Here is a 16,038-nt window from a genome sequence, read left to right as displayed (position 1 = left end):
CTTCTGCAAGTCCAAGGAGTATTTCTGGAATCAATCTTACTGTTTCTAATGAGGTGGATCTTTTTCTATGGCTTGTGGATCATTTCTTCTTCTTAGAACTACTCGAGCTAGTTTCCGTCATTTTAATTATATTATTGACAGCACTAAGACTCGCTGGACACCTTTCTGTAATCTATCTTTGTTTGTGTCAATGCGGTGTTTTCATGCAGAACTACAACAGCCGATTTCTTCCTGGGTGTCAAATCCATCTTAGAAATAATAGTACAGAGCTCGATAACTGCAGTCGCTTAAGTGAGGCCTGTATCCAGTATTCGGGATATAATGGGTTCGAACCCCACTGTCGGCAACCTTGAAGATGGTTTTCGGTGGTTTCCCATTTTTACACCAGTCAAATACTGTAACTTTCCTGTCCCATTGACGCAATAAGACCTATCTGTGTCGGTGCGACGTAAAGCAACTTTTAAAAAATTAAGAAAGGCAACGACAGTTTTCAGTCAACATACGCGGCGAATACAAAATCAGGGCGTAAAAGACCACATCAAATTATGGAGAATTAAGACAGGAACTAATGTCCTATCTGGCAATTTTCCTACGTCAAATTGGGTATTACAGTACTTCTGTGGGTTACCTGTGGTATTGACGGATTTAAGCACCGACACCAACATGTCCTCTTCGAACATCCCATACTTCCTAATTGTTCTTACGACACGTCGGTGCCGGTGATCAAAGCGTGTTGCGCACCCATCCACTGTCAGTTGAATGTATCCTGTACATAAATATCGACATATCGCACATGTTAATAAACATTCCTTTAAGTACGCTATTCAAAGTGTGCACAAGTATACACAACAATTATAATCATGGCCATTTAAGACCTAAAAGTTACTTCTCGTGTATATAACAGCCGAGTGGCACGACCACTGGCTACTCACCAAGTTTGCAATGGTTCGATTTCCGGGTAATAAATGTTATTTCTTTTAAATTAAATATCACATCCGTTTGGTTTCCGGCTCTGTGGCTAAGTTGTTTTTTCATGGGGGCCTTTGTCCAAGAGGAACCGGGTTCGATTCCCAGCCGGGTCAAGGATTTTAATTTTCATTGGTTAGTTCCGACAGTTTGACGAATGTGTGTGTGTGTGTCGTCTTCAGCATTAAAATTCATCATAGGTAGGGCGCCTTCATCACAGTTGCGCAGGTCACCCATAAGGCGTCATTGAAAGACTTGCACCAGGTCTCTCCGGAGGTCACACGCTATTTTTTCATCTCTCTGGTTTGGAATCCAAGCAAAACTAGAAATCACGTGGCTGTGATCGCAAATCAACTGCTTGGTTTTTTTTTTTTTTTTTTTTTTTTTTAAGCTTCGACTACAAGACCTTGGCATGAGCTGTCCAGATCTTAATCTTCAGATCGTCTCATTTCCTGTAAACCTGGAGTTACAGTACTTGATCTCCAGCGAAGTCAAGGTCCATCCAATGATAATTTTCCACTCACTTTTCTATTTAAGGATTAATGTAATAGTCTACGTTTTGCAAATTTTAGCCAAACTACTTCAGACATCTGATTCGAATTATATCAGACACCTAGGTATAGGTACGCGTGCACCTTTTGTTAATCTACTTATTCAAATTTGTTTATTTATTTATTTATTTATTTATTTTATTCTAAAAACCCGAGACCTTATCGACTGAAGACACTTCACTCGGCCCTAACAGCTGCAGAGAGAAGAAATATATTGCATACATTCCTATCATATTGATATCCTTTTTTACTTTGCTTCTAATATCAGGAAACAACGTTGATGATACTTCAGGAGTTAAATTGCCTGTCAAGTTATAATTTATAGAAATACGAGTAATAAACAATTTTAGAGAATTCTGAAACTCCATTACAGTGAATTATATCTAATGAATTAATATATTTTCTCTAGTGACACGCCAATAATATCAGATAGGTACAGCAGAAGTTCCGCTATGTTAGAAAAACTGGTCCAGACTGACTAAATGTCAGGGAATGGCTGTGAAGAGAAAACCCGGATCTTGCAATGTCCTGTTTCAGAATTTACCAGATAATATGATTTCCAATCGCCTCCGTATTTGCCAGTATTCACTCGGAATTATTATGTTATTGGACTCCCTAGATGCTTCAGCAAAGTCGTACTGTTACAATCGTCTTAATCCCGCCCACTTTTCTAAGCCACCTGTAGTTTGACGTACTAACGTGCTAATAAACAAGTTAATCCAATGTCGCGTGCTGGCTCTCACTTGTGTCAACTGACAGACCGCTAAGCGTCATGTGTCTATGGAAGCATGTAATAATGGTAGCATTCTTACTCCGAGAGGGACAGGTGATCGTCAGCCCAGTTGAGTAAAGTTGAGTTGAGTTGAAGAGTCAGACTCAGCGATCAATAGGGAGCACGATGATGATGTACACTGAGGACCTGCAGCGCTCCACGCGGCCAGGACTGGTAGTTGTGTGGCGGCGGGATCATCAGGCGCTTCAGTCAGCTCCAGACAGTGTTAGTTGGCGGGTGACAGAGCGCCACATGGGCAGCGTTGCAAGCTGGGCCGGTCGCGTCTCGCCGATCAACAGGTGGGTAGGATACGGCACTGCATGAAACAGGTTGGTAATATGTTTCAGCGGAAGTGCGTTGCCCTATTTCTGGAATGTAGCCCGCTTATCAGGTGCCACAAAGTGCGTGCAGTATGTATCCAACTGAATTGAGTGGCTGTTGTTTATTGCCTGTTCGCTGTCGTTTTAAATGACCAGTCCGGTTTTAATACCGCGTAACATGTGTATTTTTTCCGATAGCGTGTTTTGTTTTTATCTTTCTCCCTGTTCTGTTGCCTTCTGTTTTGAATGAACTCGTGTTTCGGTTCACTGCAACAGGTGTCAAAACTGCCTCCTGTGGTGCTTTGCATCAGAATAAGTAAGATGTTTAGCTTGCATAAATTACCTGTCCCATGTGTTTATTAATGTGTCGACGTGCATAACCACAACAGTTTTCACCTACAAGTTAAATTCCGTGTCACCTTATGTGTTGAATGCTCTTTCGTTTCAACTTGTCAATATATCTCAAAAAGTAGATGTTTATAAAATTTTAATTACAGTATTATAAAACTCTTATCAACCACTTTATGGTTAGAAGAGAATTTAACTCTATTTTTATTTGAGGTTTATAATACCAGCAGTGAGGAAAGATCTGTATAATCCTGTTAATGATATAATTAGGGTGTTCTGGGCGAATCCCCCAACATACAGTAAGTAGCATATACTTTGCCAGTTTTGGTTTTCCGTGGTTTCCCATTTTCACACCAGGCAAATGCTGGGGCTGTACTTTAATTGAGGCCACGGCCGCTTCCTTCCCACTCCTAGGCCTTTCCTGTCCCATCGTCGCCATAAGACCTATCTGTGTCGGTGCGACGTAAAGCAACTAGCAAAAAAAAGAAAAAAAAAAAGAAAAATACTTTGTCAGTTTACGCGACATCCATTTTGAATCGATTCGTAAGGTCCCATTCTCTTCTTTTCGAAACCAGCTAATAATACTAATCAATGAATATCTCTATAACATACCTTCGTTCTCTCCAGCGAGATTTTTAAATCGAAAAAGAAACTTACGTTATATGGGATTTTTGTTCTAATTCGGACTTTGCTGATTTATATCTGTCAGTTTTCCTTTATTGTCTTTGAAAACCTATCCCTGCGTACAATGTATTTTTGTTTCTCATTAGAACACAAGCTGTTGTTTGTACGTGCTATTTTTCTTCCTAGGAGGCATTATTAATGAACTCGTTTTATATCATTCTCTTTGATAACTGAGTGCGAGTTATCAACAATTCATCCTACTTCCGATTAAAATGCCATTGCCAACAACTAGGGAAGCGTCCGCGTCGAATCCTTTTACAGTCAAGTTTGTTTGACAGACAAGGCTTCCGCGACATAAATACGTTGTCTAGACCAGTATGTGTCATCCCAGTGCCCCCTCAGGCAAGCTAAGCATTTCTGCAGTCTTGACGTCGTGTTCTTGTCTGTCCAGCAGGTACCTAAAGAAAACTCCTGGTATGGCTCGAAATACTCGATACTAGGAAAGTTTCTAAGTTATGCTCTGTGTCGAATCTGCAAAGATGCGCACTACTGCCGACTACTGGCGTCGACTCCTTCATAGTTGTTACTGAAAAGGACTATCAATAAGCGAACGTACGAAGTTCCTAACGCTAAGATTTGGGTTTGTTTATCGGTTCATGACTATGAGAAGTTAGTAAAATTCGCCGGGAGCCTTCTCAAGTGAAGTTTCCGAATGCAGTATATTCATTGCACGCAAAGAAGTATACTTATAATACCGATACAAATGCGATTTATATATATTAATATATTTTAACATTATTGACTTGAGCCCCGTCCGCCTCTGTGGTGTAGTGGTTAGTGTGATTAGCTGCCACCCCCCGGAGGCCATGGTTCCATTCCCGGCTCTGCCACGAAATTTGAAAAGTGGTGCGAGGGCCGGAACGGGGTCCACTCAGCCTCGGGAGGTCAACTGAGTAGAGGTGGGTTCGATTCCCACCTCAGCCATCCTGGAAGTGGTTTTTCGTGGTTTCCCACTTCTCCTCCAGGCAAATGCCGGGATGGTACCTAACTTAAGGACACGGCCGCTTCCTACCCTCTTCCTTGTCTATCCCTTCCATCTTCCCATCCCCCCCACAAAGCCTCTGTTCAACATAACAGGTGAGACCGCCTGGGCGAGGTACTGGTCATCCTCCCCAGTTGTATCCCCTGACCCAGAGTCTGAAGCTCCAGGACACTGCCCTTGAAGCGCTGAGTCCGAGGGAAAAACCGAACCTGGAGGGTAAACAGAAGAAGAAGAAGAAGAAGAAGAAGAAGAAGAAGAAGAAGAAGAAGAAGACTTGAGCCTCCAGTGCATTGCCCTGGTCCACTTGATATTCTCTACTGGATAATGATAATAATGTTCACGTGTAATCACATTTATGATGCCATATGGAAGAATCCCCGTGGTATAAAGAGATTTTCCTTGTGGATTGCCCAGACTTCGCAGACAGAAAACAAAATGCCGAGCTCACTTTTTTGTTAAATGTCGAGAGCTTTAAAACCCATTTGACCATGGTCGGCAACCGTAGACACTTTTATTTTCCGCAGCCGAGCTGAGTAGCTCGGACGGTACAGCGTTGGCCCTGGGTTCGTTCCCGGTTCAGTCCAGTGTTTCTTGAAGGTGCTCAAATATGTTAACCTCATATCGGTTGATTTACCGGCACGTTAGAGCTTCTGTGTGACAAAATTTCGGCACGCAAAACCTTAACAGTAATTAGTGGGGGCATAAAACCAATAACATTCTTATTTTGTTCCCGATGAGATGAGATAGCTTAAGTTGTTCGTATTTTTAATTGGTATCTGTTTATACTTTGGTGGTGGAGGAAGGGGGCGGCGGCTAGAAAAGTGACAAAATGGCAAGATAATCAGCTCCTTATAACATTAACTGAAGATGAAGGAAACCGACCTCTCGGAAGAAGAGAAATCCTGATGAAGAAGGGAAATGACTATAAAATATTTAAAAACGAAATCCTCGTTAGTTCGTCTCTGTCGTGTACTGGTTAATGTGATTAGCTGCCACCTCCAGGAGGCGCTGGTTTGATTCCCGGCTCTGCAACGAAATTTTGAAAAGTGCTACGAGGGCTGGAGCGGGGTCTACTCAGCCTTGGGAGGTCAACTGACTAGAGGGTGGGGGGTGGGGGGGTTGATTCCCACCTCAGCCGTTCTCGAAGTGGTTTTCGGTGATTTATCACTTCTTCTCCAGGCAAATGCCGGGATTGTACCTAACTTAAGGCCACGGCCGCTTCCTTCTTTCTTCCTTTTCTATCCCTTCCAATCTTCCTATCGCCCCTACAAGGCCCCTGTTCAGCATAGCAGGTGAGGCCTCCTGGGCGCGGTACTGTCCTACTTCCCAGTTGTATCCCCCGACCCAAAGTCTCACGCTCCAGGACACTGCCCTTGAGGCGGTAATGGTGGGATCCCTTGCTTAGTCCGAAGGAGAAACCAAACGCGGCGAGTAAATGGATTAAGAAAGAAAGAAAGAAAGAAAGAAAGAAAGAAATCCTTTTTATGTCTAGGTAAGTTAATACTGTTAATAAAGATACAGATCTCTGCACATGGTTATGAGGGTGTTGAGGGGTTGTAGTAAGGATATAAAGGAAAGGGCTTATAAGTCTCTAGTGAGACCCCAACTAGAGTATGGTTCCAGTGTATGGGACCCTCACCAGGATTACTTGATTCAAGAACTGGAAAAATCCAAAGAAAAGCAACTCGATTTGTTCTGGGTGATTTCCGACAAAAGGGTAGGGTTACAAAAATGTTGCAAAGTTTGAGCTGGGAAGCGCTGGGAGAAAGGAGACGAGCTGCTCGACTGAGTGGTATGTTCCGAGCTGTCAGCGGAGAAATGGCGTGGACTGATATTAGTAGACGAATAAGTTTGAGTGGCGTCTTTAAAAGTAGGAAAGATCACAGTATGAAGGTTAAGTTGGAATACAAGAGGACAAATTGGGGTAAATATTCATTTATAGGAAGGGGAGTTAGGGACTGGAATAACTTACCAAGGGAGATGTTCAATACATTTCCAATTTCTTTGCATCATTTAAGAAAAGGCTAGGAAAACAACAGATAGGGAATCTGCCACCTGGGCGACTGCCCTAAATGCCCGGAGATGTTCAATACATTTCCAATTTCTTTGCATCATTTAAGAAAAGGCTAGGAAAACAACAGATAGGGAATCTGCCACCTGGGCGACTGCCCTAAATGCAGATCAGTATTGATTGATTGACTGTGAGGTCAGAAGTAAACAAGAAAAATTGCGATGTCTGGGTGTCTGAATTTTGTCTTGCAAGAGTTCTTTACCTGTTGAAAAATAACGACACGGAATTTTTTTATAACAAACCCTTAAAATGACAGGACTTAAGTCAAGCTCGAGGTTGCTGTCTTGAAAACTGATGGACGAACTGATTGTGCCAGTGAGTTTGACGTAGGCTAATAGCGTGATTTGTAGCATCACTGAAGTTTCTATTGGTTATCATTTCGGTCTGATGTGGGGAGACACAAAGGCGAAAGAGAGTGCCTGTTATCAAACACCGTACTCTTTACTGCACGAGTTAGCTACGCGGTATGAGTCGTAAGTTGTGAGCTTGCGTTCGGAAGATGAAGTTTCTAACGAACCCCACCGTCAACAGACCTGAATATGGTTTTATGGGTTTCCCCACTTTCGCTCCAGACTAATGCTGGGGCTTCATTTTAATTAAGGACGGGAAGGCTTCTTTCTTTATCACCTCGTTGCCGAAAACCAATGTTAAGCACGTAGCACATAGCTAAAGAAATGATTTCCACTTTTCGTTCTTTTAGTAAATACCGGGCTGAGTGGCTCAGACGTTTGAGGCGCTGGCCTTTTGAACCTAATTGGTAGGTTCGATCCTGGCTCAGTCCGGTAGTATTTCAAGGTGCTTAAAAACGTCAGCCTCGTATCGGTAGATATACTGGCACGTAAAAGAACTCCTGCGGGAAAATATTCCGGCACCTCGGCTCTCCGGAAACCGTAAAAGTAGCTAGTGAGACGTAAAAAACATTATTTCAGTAAATACCCTTTACGTCGATTCGTATGGTTGATTTCCCATGTTGTATCCAAATTTTTGGGACAATGATCGTCGGCTACATTTATCACTTACCACGAAACAATTTGCCCTAAATGCACAAAAATATTTTCTTCTACCTCTTCTTCCCACACCTGTGCGGTCGTGTGTGCGAACTGTGTCACACATTTGGATTTGTCCCTGTTTAACTGCCGGATGCCCTTCTTGACGCCAACCCTTTCGAGGGATATACTCACTATTGCGTGTTTCTGTGGTGGTTGGTAGTGTAGTGTGGTGTGGTGTGTTGTCTGAACATGAAGAAGCATAGGAAACATAATCATCCAGCCCCCGAGCCAGAAGAATTAATCAGACGTGATTAAAATCTCCAACCCGGCTGGAACTCGAACGCGGGACCTTCTGAAGCAAAGGTCTCAACACTGACCATTCAGCCAAGGAGTGTCGGACTAAATGCACAATAATTTTCATACCAGGCTGTACCCTAATTAAGTCACGGCCGCTTCCTTCCCACTCATAGCCCTTTCATATCCCATCGTCGCCATGAGATCTCTCTGTGTCGGTGCGACGTAGAAAGCACATTTTTAAAAAAAACATGGTTTCAAGACGTCAGATGGACCAGAGGCCAAGTGACCACAATCATCCGGATGAGGTTCAACCATGCTGCCCTCCTCAACAGGATTGGAGTCCTCCAATCAACACAATACCCGCGTAGTACAAGAAAAACAGGAGATGTGAACCATCTCATCTTCGAGTGCAATAGAACTAGGCTATATCTTATCCGGCTCCATAGCTAAATGCTTAGCGTGCTGGCCTTTGGTCACAGAGGTCCCGGTTCGATTCCCGGCAGGGTCGGGAATTTTAACCATCATTGGTTAATTTCGCTGGCACGGGGGCTGGGTGTTTGTGCCATCTTCATCATGACAAGCAGGTCGCCTACGGGTGTCAAATCAAAAGACCTGCACCTGGCGAGCCGAACTTGTCCTCGGACACTCCGGGCACTAAAGGCCATTCGCCATTTCATTTCATCTTATCGCACAGAATTGTTCGAAACTTTTGTGCACCATCGGGTTCCCGTTGCAACACGTATCAGCTGTTACTAGTAACCGGATATCTACTGTAGGTGTGTACAGTGGAAGAGTAAAATAACCGAAGAAAACTGATGTAAATATTTAAAGAAACAGGAATGTTTATTTCAAGTGAGTTTTTTCTTTTCTTTCTCACTTTTCTAGGCCCTTCCTGTCATTCTAATATATTTTTTACCTTGTTATCAAATTGTTTTTCTCGTTTGCTGTAACATCTTAATCATTGTACTTTGTTAATGGTCAAATGCCCTTAAGGACGAAAACCACAAATATAAAAATACTTCCCCGTTTACTCATATTCTTCATCTCAGTTTTTGCATTCTAATAGTCGAGATGAACTTGTTCTAAGCGCTAAAATTGAACATGTACCCCGCTAACTTCCTGACACAAGAACGGAGTGGTCTCTCGTTCAGGAGAACCGCGGTCAAGTTTCTCGTAATATAATATTTTTTGCCCTGTTCTTTAATATATAGAAGGCGGGGCCTGAAAGTAACATAACCATTCTGTGCTGGACTTATTTTATTGTTTCTTTAAGTTTATTACATTCCTTTAAGAGATACTTCAAGTTTTACAGCGTAATTTTGCACGGTTTAGAAACTACGTACCGGGCAATTTGCCCGTGCGGTTAGAAGCGCGTAGCTGTGAGTTTGCATCCGGGAGATGTTGGGTTCGAATCCCACTGTCGGCAGCCCTGAAAAAGGTTTTCGTCGTTTCCCATTTTCACACCAGGCAAATTCTGGGGCTGTACCTTAATTAAGGTCACGGTCGCATCCTTCCCACTCCTAGCCCTTTCCTATCCCATCGTCGCCATAAGACATATGTGTCGGTGCGACGTAAAGCCACTAGCAAAAAAGAAGAAGAATTTACGTCCGTACTGAGATTCCTGGTTTACATCATTACCAGGATTATTTTGATCGGCATTAGTGGTCTCAAGAAGATTTCTTGCGTTATTTATCAGTGCTGGTGCCGCCGTATAATTTATGTATACAATTTATAATTTTATTTATGTTCCTTTTACCTAGCAAGTTGGCCAAGCGGTTAGGGGCGCGCAGTTGTGAGGTTGCATTCGAACTCCACTTTCGGCAGCCCTAAGTATGGTTTTCCGTGGTTTCTCATTTTCACACCACGCAAACGCTGGGAGTGTATCGTATATAAGGCCACGGCTGCCTCTTTCCCACTCCTAGCCCTTTCCTGTCCCATCTATGCCAAAAAGTCCGCCTCCGCAGCGTAACGGTTAGTGTTATTAGCTGCCGTCCTCGGGGGCCCGGGTTCGTTTCCCGGTACTGTCAAAATTTACGAATGGCAGGAGAGCTGGTATGTGGTTGAAATGGTACATGCAGCTCACCTCCAATGGGGGTGTGCCTGAAAAGAGCTGCACCACCTCGGGATGAGGACACGAGTTTACATTTATGCCAAAAAGCTGTCTGTGTCAGTGCGACATAAAGCCAATTGTAAAATGATATTCCTTTTCAGAAAAACGTGTGTTTTTGAAGTGTTCGTGAATTTTTAAGTCCCATAAAAACTTTTATGCTGCACTGGAATGAGTTGTTAAACGTTTTGAGGTTGAAGCATCACGTATTGTGTATTTTATATATTTTAACAGATCCTATTCTGTTTTTGATTGTATCATGTACCACCTGTTTGCTAACGTAAATGTTTTACAAGGAGTCAACAGTCCGAATAACCTGGTCAGCTTGCGTGGAGATTTGGCTCTGAACTGAGTAGGGCTGGACTTAACGCTCTATAAGACCTCAACCCCCACACGGCGCGTCCCACTGACTGATAGGGAAATACAGGACAGTCCTTGCCAAATAAACACTAGCGGATAAATTGCGGCTGAGGCTACTCGCTTGTCCAGGGGATGAGCAATCATCTCCGAAGGCAGGAGAACCAACTCGAATTGGTCAATAGCATGCCGATCAGGAAGGCAACTGATTATACTCTCCAGAAATTCATGACATAGAGTTCTATGTTACAAAATTTCCGGAGGTAAAAACTACCCCTCACGCGGATCTCTGGGAAGGGATTACAAAGAAAAGCAAAGCGAAAAACCTTAATGAGGACAGAGATAAAAGGAGAAGAACTACAAACGAAGACAGAGAAAATCTTGGAATAGGCACATGGATTTTTTTTTAAAGTCGCACCGACACAGATAGGTCTTAGGCGACGATGAGAAAGGGCTAAAGCAAGCATGGAATCAGTTGACCCCATTACAAGCAGATACAGTTGAAAATGTAAAATAGGACATGTGGAGAAATAAACTGGACATATTAGGTAATAGTAGTTCTACCGTTATACGGATTGTAAAAGCGGTGAAATAGAGAGAAGAGAATGCAGATTTCACTGCTCAGGAGAGGAGACAAGTAGTGGAAAGCATGGAGTTGGAATCTTGATAAATAAGCGGTTGAAAGATAAAGCTGCTTATGTAGAATGTTTCAGTGAGAGGATCATTGTGATGAGATGGAAAGGAAATAATAAAGGTATGGTGTTAATTTAAATGTAGAGTGCAACCTCGATTATCCGACGTAAACGGGCCGGCGGGGCGTCGCATTAGCGGGAATGTCGGTAAATGTGTATGAGTGAGCCGGCCTAGCTAAAATATGTGGGGTTTCTAGAGAGAGAGAGAGAGAGAGAGAGAGAGAGAGAGAGAGAGAGAGAGAGAGAGAGACTCTCTGTGTGTGTGTGTGTGTGTGTGTGTGTGTGTGTGTGTGTGTGTGTGTGTGTGTGTGTCGTCATGACTTGAATGTTGTACAGGTCTTGTGAGTATTATTGTATGTAAATATGCCTATGTAAATATTTTAACTGTATATAAGAACATCATGTAGAATGTAATTGTATATTTGTATATTATAATTTTAAGTGGTGATGGAGGCACTTTTGTGTATATGGGGCTATGCCCTTTCTCCATTCACCATCCCTAAATTGTAACTACAATTAGTGGAAAATAAATAATAATAATAATAAAAAAAGAGAAATATGTAAAAACATTGTAGTGATTGCTTTGAGATACACAGAGCTCGATATCTGCAGTCGCTTAAGTGCGGCCAGTGTCCAGTATTTGGGAGATAGTAGGTTCGAACCCCATTGTCGGCAGCCCTGAAAATGGTTTTCCGTGGTTTCCCATTTTCACACCAGGCAAATGCTGGGGCTGTACCTTATTTAAGGCCACGGCCGCTTCCTTCTCACTCCTAGCCCTTTCCTGTCCCATCGTCGCCATAAGACCTATCTGTGTCGATGCGACGTAAAACAACTAGCTTTGAGATACAATTAATATTTCATGCAATGTACAATAACATGAAACATTTGAGCATAAAAGGATACTGATACAGATTTAAATTTTTTTTAAAAAATTCCGGCTATCTTTTCCATGTCGTGATGTCCGATATTCTCTGTAGAAATAACGCTTCAGTGGTGGAGGTTTATAGTTGTTACTAAACATATTTCAATACTGCTTCAAGGGTTTTGAAAACTTAATTTGTGTGGAATTTCTGCACCATCTTCTTCAGCTACGTTTTCAGTCTTCCAAGGGCAAACCACTGACTGAGGTCTTCATCTTTTGCACTGTACATCCAGTGATTGTTTCAGCGAAGGCAAACATACTGTAAATGTTTTACGAGCTAATTGCTTCGTTGTCAGAATTCATCTCCGATTTCTCACTTAGTAAAATTTTCCACAATTTGCGATTTGTGTCGGATAAAACAAATATCGGATAAATGGAGGTCGGTTAATCGGGAGTGTACCTAGTGTACATGTATTCCAGTCAGCAAACGGACGAAGTGGAGAACTGTTATGAACAGACAGAAGAGCTAGAAAATAGAAATACATCTACAACAGTATAAGAAGACTGGAATGCAGTTGTGTGTAAAGAAGAGATGGGAAAATAGTAGGGGGAAATCGAAACAGACTTTCAACGTATTAGGTCGTGTTACGTACATATAGTACGTGTTGAAGAGATGTTAAGTACAGAACAAAAATGGCCAGCCGGACACCAATGGGATCCGAACCCACAACATCCCACTGGTGTCCGGCTGGCCATTTTTGTTCTGTACTTAACATCTCTTCAACACGTACTATATGTACGTAACACGACCTAATACGTTGAAAGTCTGTTTCGATTACAATGCGGTCGTGAAAATTCAATATTCATAGTAGGGGGAAATTTGATTTAGGATCCAGCAAGGACAGAGGATGGTAGACATCTGTAAAAGAATTGGTACGGTAGTAGGAAATGCTTTGTTTGAAAATAATAAAGAGAAGAGATATACTTGTATATTAAGAATTAATTGAGAAATACTTTCTGAATCCTCAACGATACAGGAATAGATTGAAAAGTACCAGGAGTTAATCTTGGAGCAGACACCTGCTCTGGTCTTAGCCTAGTCGTAGGCAAGATGTATCTAAAGTTAAAGGAAACGTAGAAAGCAAGCAAAAGGGAGATAATAAACAGAGAAAAGCTAAAGAAAGATGCAAAAGCAGAATAATTTGAAATCCATTTCAGCGAACTTTTGCAAACAAAATAGGAAACTACCGAAATGATTGAGAAATGGGAGAACACCAAGAATAGTATAAAAGAAGCAGCAAAAGAAAATTAAAGAAACAACAACTTCTAGAAAGGAATGGATAACGCAGGAAATGTTGAATAAAATGGAAGAGAGGGGGAAGTGGAAATCGGTGGATACGGAAGAAGAAAAAATATACAGAAAATTAGAGTAATGATTTGCTGAGAGAGACCGACAAAGAAAGAATGAGATAAGAAAAAATGCAGTGAAATAAAAAATCAAAAAAGACGGCAAATATGATATGATGCAAAAAGAGGTTATCGAACTAGGATCCTAAGAAAAAGGTGGCAATGTTAAATATGACATAGTAAAGCGAATGACGAATAATAAGTGAACCTCAGGAGGTACTAAAACGATGGAAAGAATATGTAGAACTTTTTTCTTACAATTCTGCTTTGCGACGCACTGACATTATTATTATTATTATTATTATTATTATTATTATTATTATTATTATTATTATTAACAAATACATTGCAAATAGGAAATATCCCGGTGGCAATTGTCACTTACAGTAATGTAATAATAAACACTACTGTAGGTTAAACTTCATACTAGCTTAAAACTACAAGTGATAATAAAGTAAACTTAAAACCTAACTACCCAACAACAACAATTGGAGTACAACAAGCAATTTCACGGAAAAATGTATTACAAGAAATACTACTAGTTTAATATTCTAAATCCAACATTATCGTATAAAATTGTATACACAACTTATGTATTTCCAATGCTTAACACTACGGCTTACAGTACTACTGGACCGTACGAGATGGTCGTGCGGTTAGAGGCACGCGGCTTTGAGCTTTAATTCGGGAGATACTGGGTTCGTATCCCACTGTCGGCAGCCCTGAAGATGGTTTTCCGTGGTTTCCCATTTTCACACCAGGCAAATGCTGGGGCTGTACTTTAATTAAGGGCACGGTATCTATCAAAGAAAACCAAGGCCACAAAGGACGTGAAAATGAAACACTCCCTAGGCCTCATAAACCTAATACTTCGGGGTCGGAAAAGAACAAGAGTTGGCGAAGGGAGGTCGGAAGGATAAATGAAAGTGAGGAGCCTGAACAAGTAAGTGGAAACAATGACGGGACTGAGTTAAGAGTCCCAGGGGTCCCTGGATTCCCTCTTAGCCGTCTCTTATGACAGGCAGGGGACACCGTGTATGTTTTTTTCTACCGTCTCGACCCACATGAGGATGGACTACTGAGAGTTAGTTATAGGCGGACGATACATGGCGAAAATGCAACATTCATAGATTTAGAGAAGAAACTTGATAGTGTAAAAAGAAATGCTGATACTTGAAATTGATTGGGAATTGATTGGAAAGAGAAAATTAATGAAATGCTTATATTCAAACTAGAATGGAAGAGTGAAAATTGTTGAGGATATAACAGAAGGGATTGGACTTTGATACGTGTGCTGCCTGTCACACGCTCTCTTCAATATTTATTTAGAGGAAATTACTGTATTAAATCATTTTTTCATGGAAGGAGAGGGGTATGCTTAGGAGTTAAAATATAGTACATAACATTCGCGGATGACATGATAATCCTAACGGAAAGTAGAAAGCAAGTCACACAGATGTTAAAATTCCTTAACTGCGCGTAGATGCGCGCGGCTGTGAGCTTGCATCCGGGAGATAGTAGGTTCGAATCCCACTATCGGCAGCCCTGAAGATGGTTTTCCGTGGTTTCCCATTTTCACACCAGGAAAATGCTGGGGCTGTACCTTAATTAAGGCCACGGCCGCTTCCTTCCAACTCCTAGGCCTTTCCTATCCCATCGTCGTCATAAGACCTATCTGTGTCGGTGCGACGTAAAGCCCCTAGCAAAAAAATCCTTAACAATATGGAATTAAAAAGAAATAAAAAAGATAAAAAGTATAATCATAGGAGGAAAACAGGAAAATATTGCTGTTATATTGGAAGATGATGAAATCGGCTAGGTGGACAGTTTAAATACAATGAAGCTATGTTACTAAAGATGTGTCGGCTTACTGCTCAAAGATAAAAACTAGAATTGCTATAACAAAAGAAGCATTCTGCAGGAAACGAAGGCTGATGTCTGTCTGTACCACTGAATAAAGATCTACAAGAGAGACTGTAAAGTGCTATATTTCGAGTGTGCTAATGTATGCCGTAGAAACATGGACACTTAAAAACGGAAGAAGGATAGAAGGTTTTGAAATGTACATTTGAGAAAAATGGAGGGGATGAGCTGGGAAGATAGTGAGAAATGAAGAGGTTGTGAGAAGAGTGGGAGAAGAGAGATTCGAAGGCGAAAGATGAACTGGCGTGTGCACTGTTTTAGAAGACACTGCATGATGACACGTACAATGGAAGAGGCGGTACATAGAAAAAGAGTGAGACGAAAGAAAAGGTTCAAGCTGGTAGACAACATTAAAGTGGGAAGAAGATACGACCTGCTGAAGGTCGAACAATATGGAGGAACAAACCATTAGAAGACCTGCCAACCGGCAGAACGATCGATGGTGGTGGTGGTGGTGATATCCAATACACACTTTGCCAATAAGATTGTGTAGTTCTATAAGTCAGAAAACGGAACGCAGCGGTTAGAGCAATTTGTAGCGACGGGTATCACTCAAACTTATTCTTCAAGCATGGACAAAATGTATATAAACCTACGTCAGGAATCTCATCAATGAAAACCTACAACCTGTTTTCCAGTCTTTGACCGGATTAGGGATGTAATGAATGTTATTACGATGGGGTCGCCACTCCCAAAGTGATTTATATTAT

At 41.7% G+C, this 16,038-nt stretch overlaps 1 protein-coding gene across 2 annotated transcripts in view; it reads left to right on the top strand.

The window, feature by feature from the left end:
* The first annotated feature begins 2,485 nt into the window (after positions 1–2,485).
* The window catches only part of Pde9 (phosphodiesterase 9), a 1,237,973-nt gene continuing 1,224,420 nt past the window's right edge, over positions 2,486–16,038 (top strand). Inside the window, exon 1 of one of the 2 annotated variants that reach the window (XM_068228340.1) lies at positions 2,486–2,588. The gene's annotated coding sequence lies outside the window, so the exon portion shown is untranslated. The remainder of the gene's footprint in view (positions 2,589–16,038) is intronic. The other variant, XM_068228339.1, reaches the window with a different exon arrangement.

The sequence above is a fragment of the Anabrus simplex genome, chromosome 6, assembly GCF_040414725.1.
Source record: "Anabrus simplex isolate iqAnaSimp1 chromosome 6, ASM4041472v1, whole genome shotgun sequence".
Taxonomy (NCBI): Eukaryota; Metazoa; Arthropoda; class Insecta; order Orthoptera; family Tettigoniidae; genus Anabrus; species Anabrus simplex.
The sequence above is the reverse complement of the archived record's forward strand: the minus strand, read 5'-3'. Positions and strand labels throughout refer to the sequence as shown.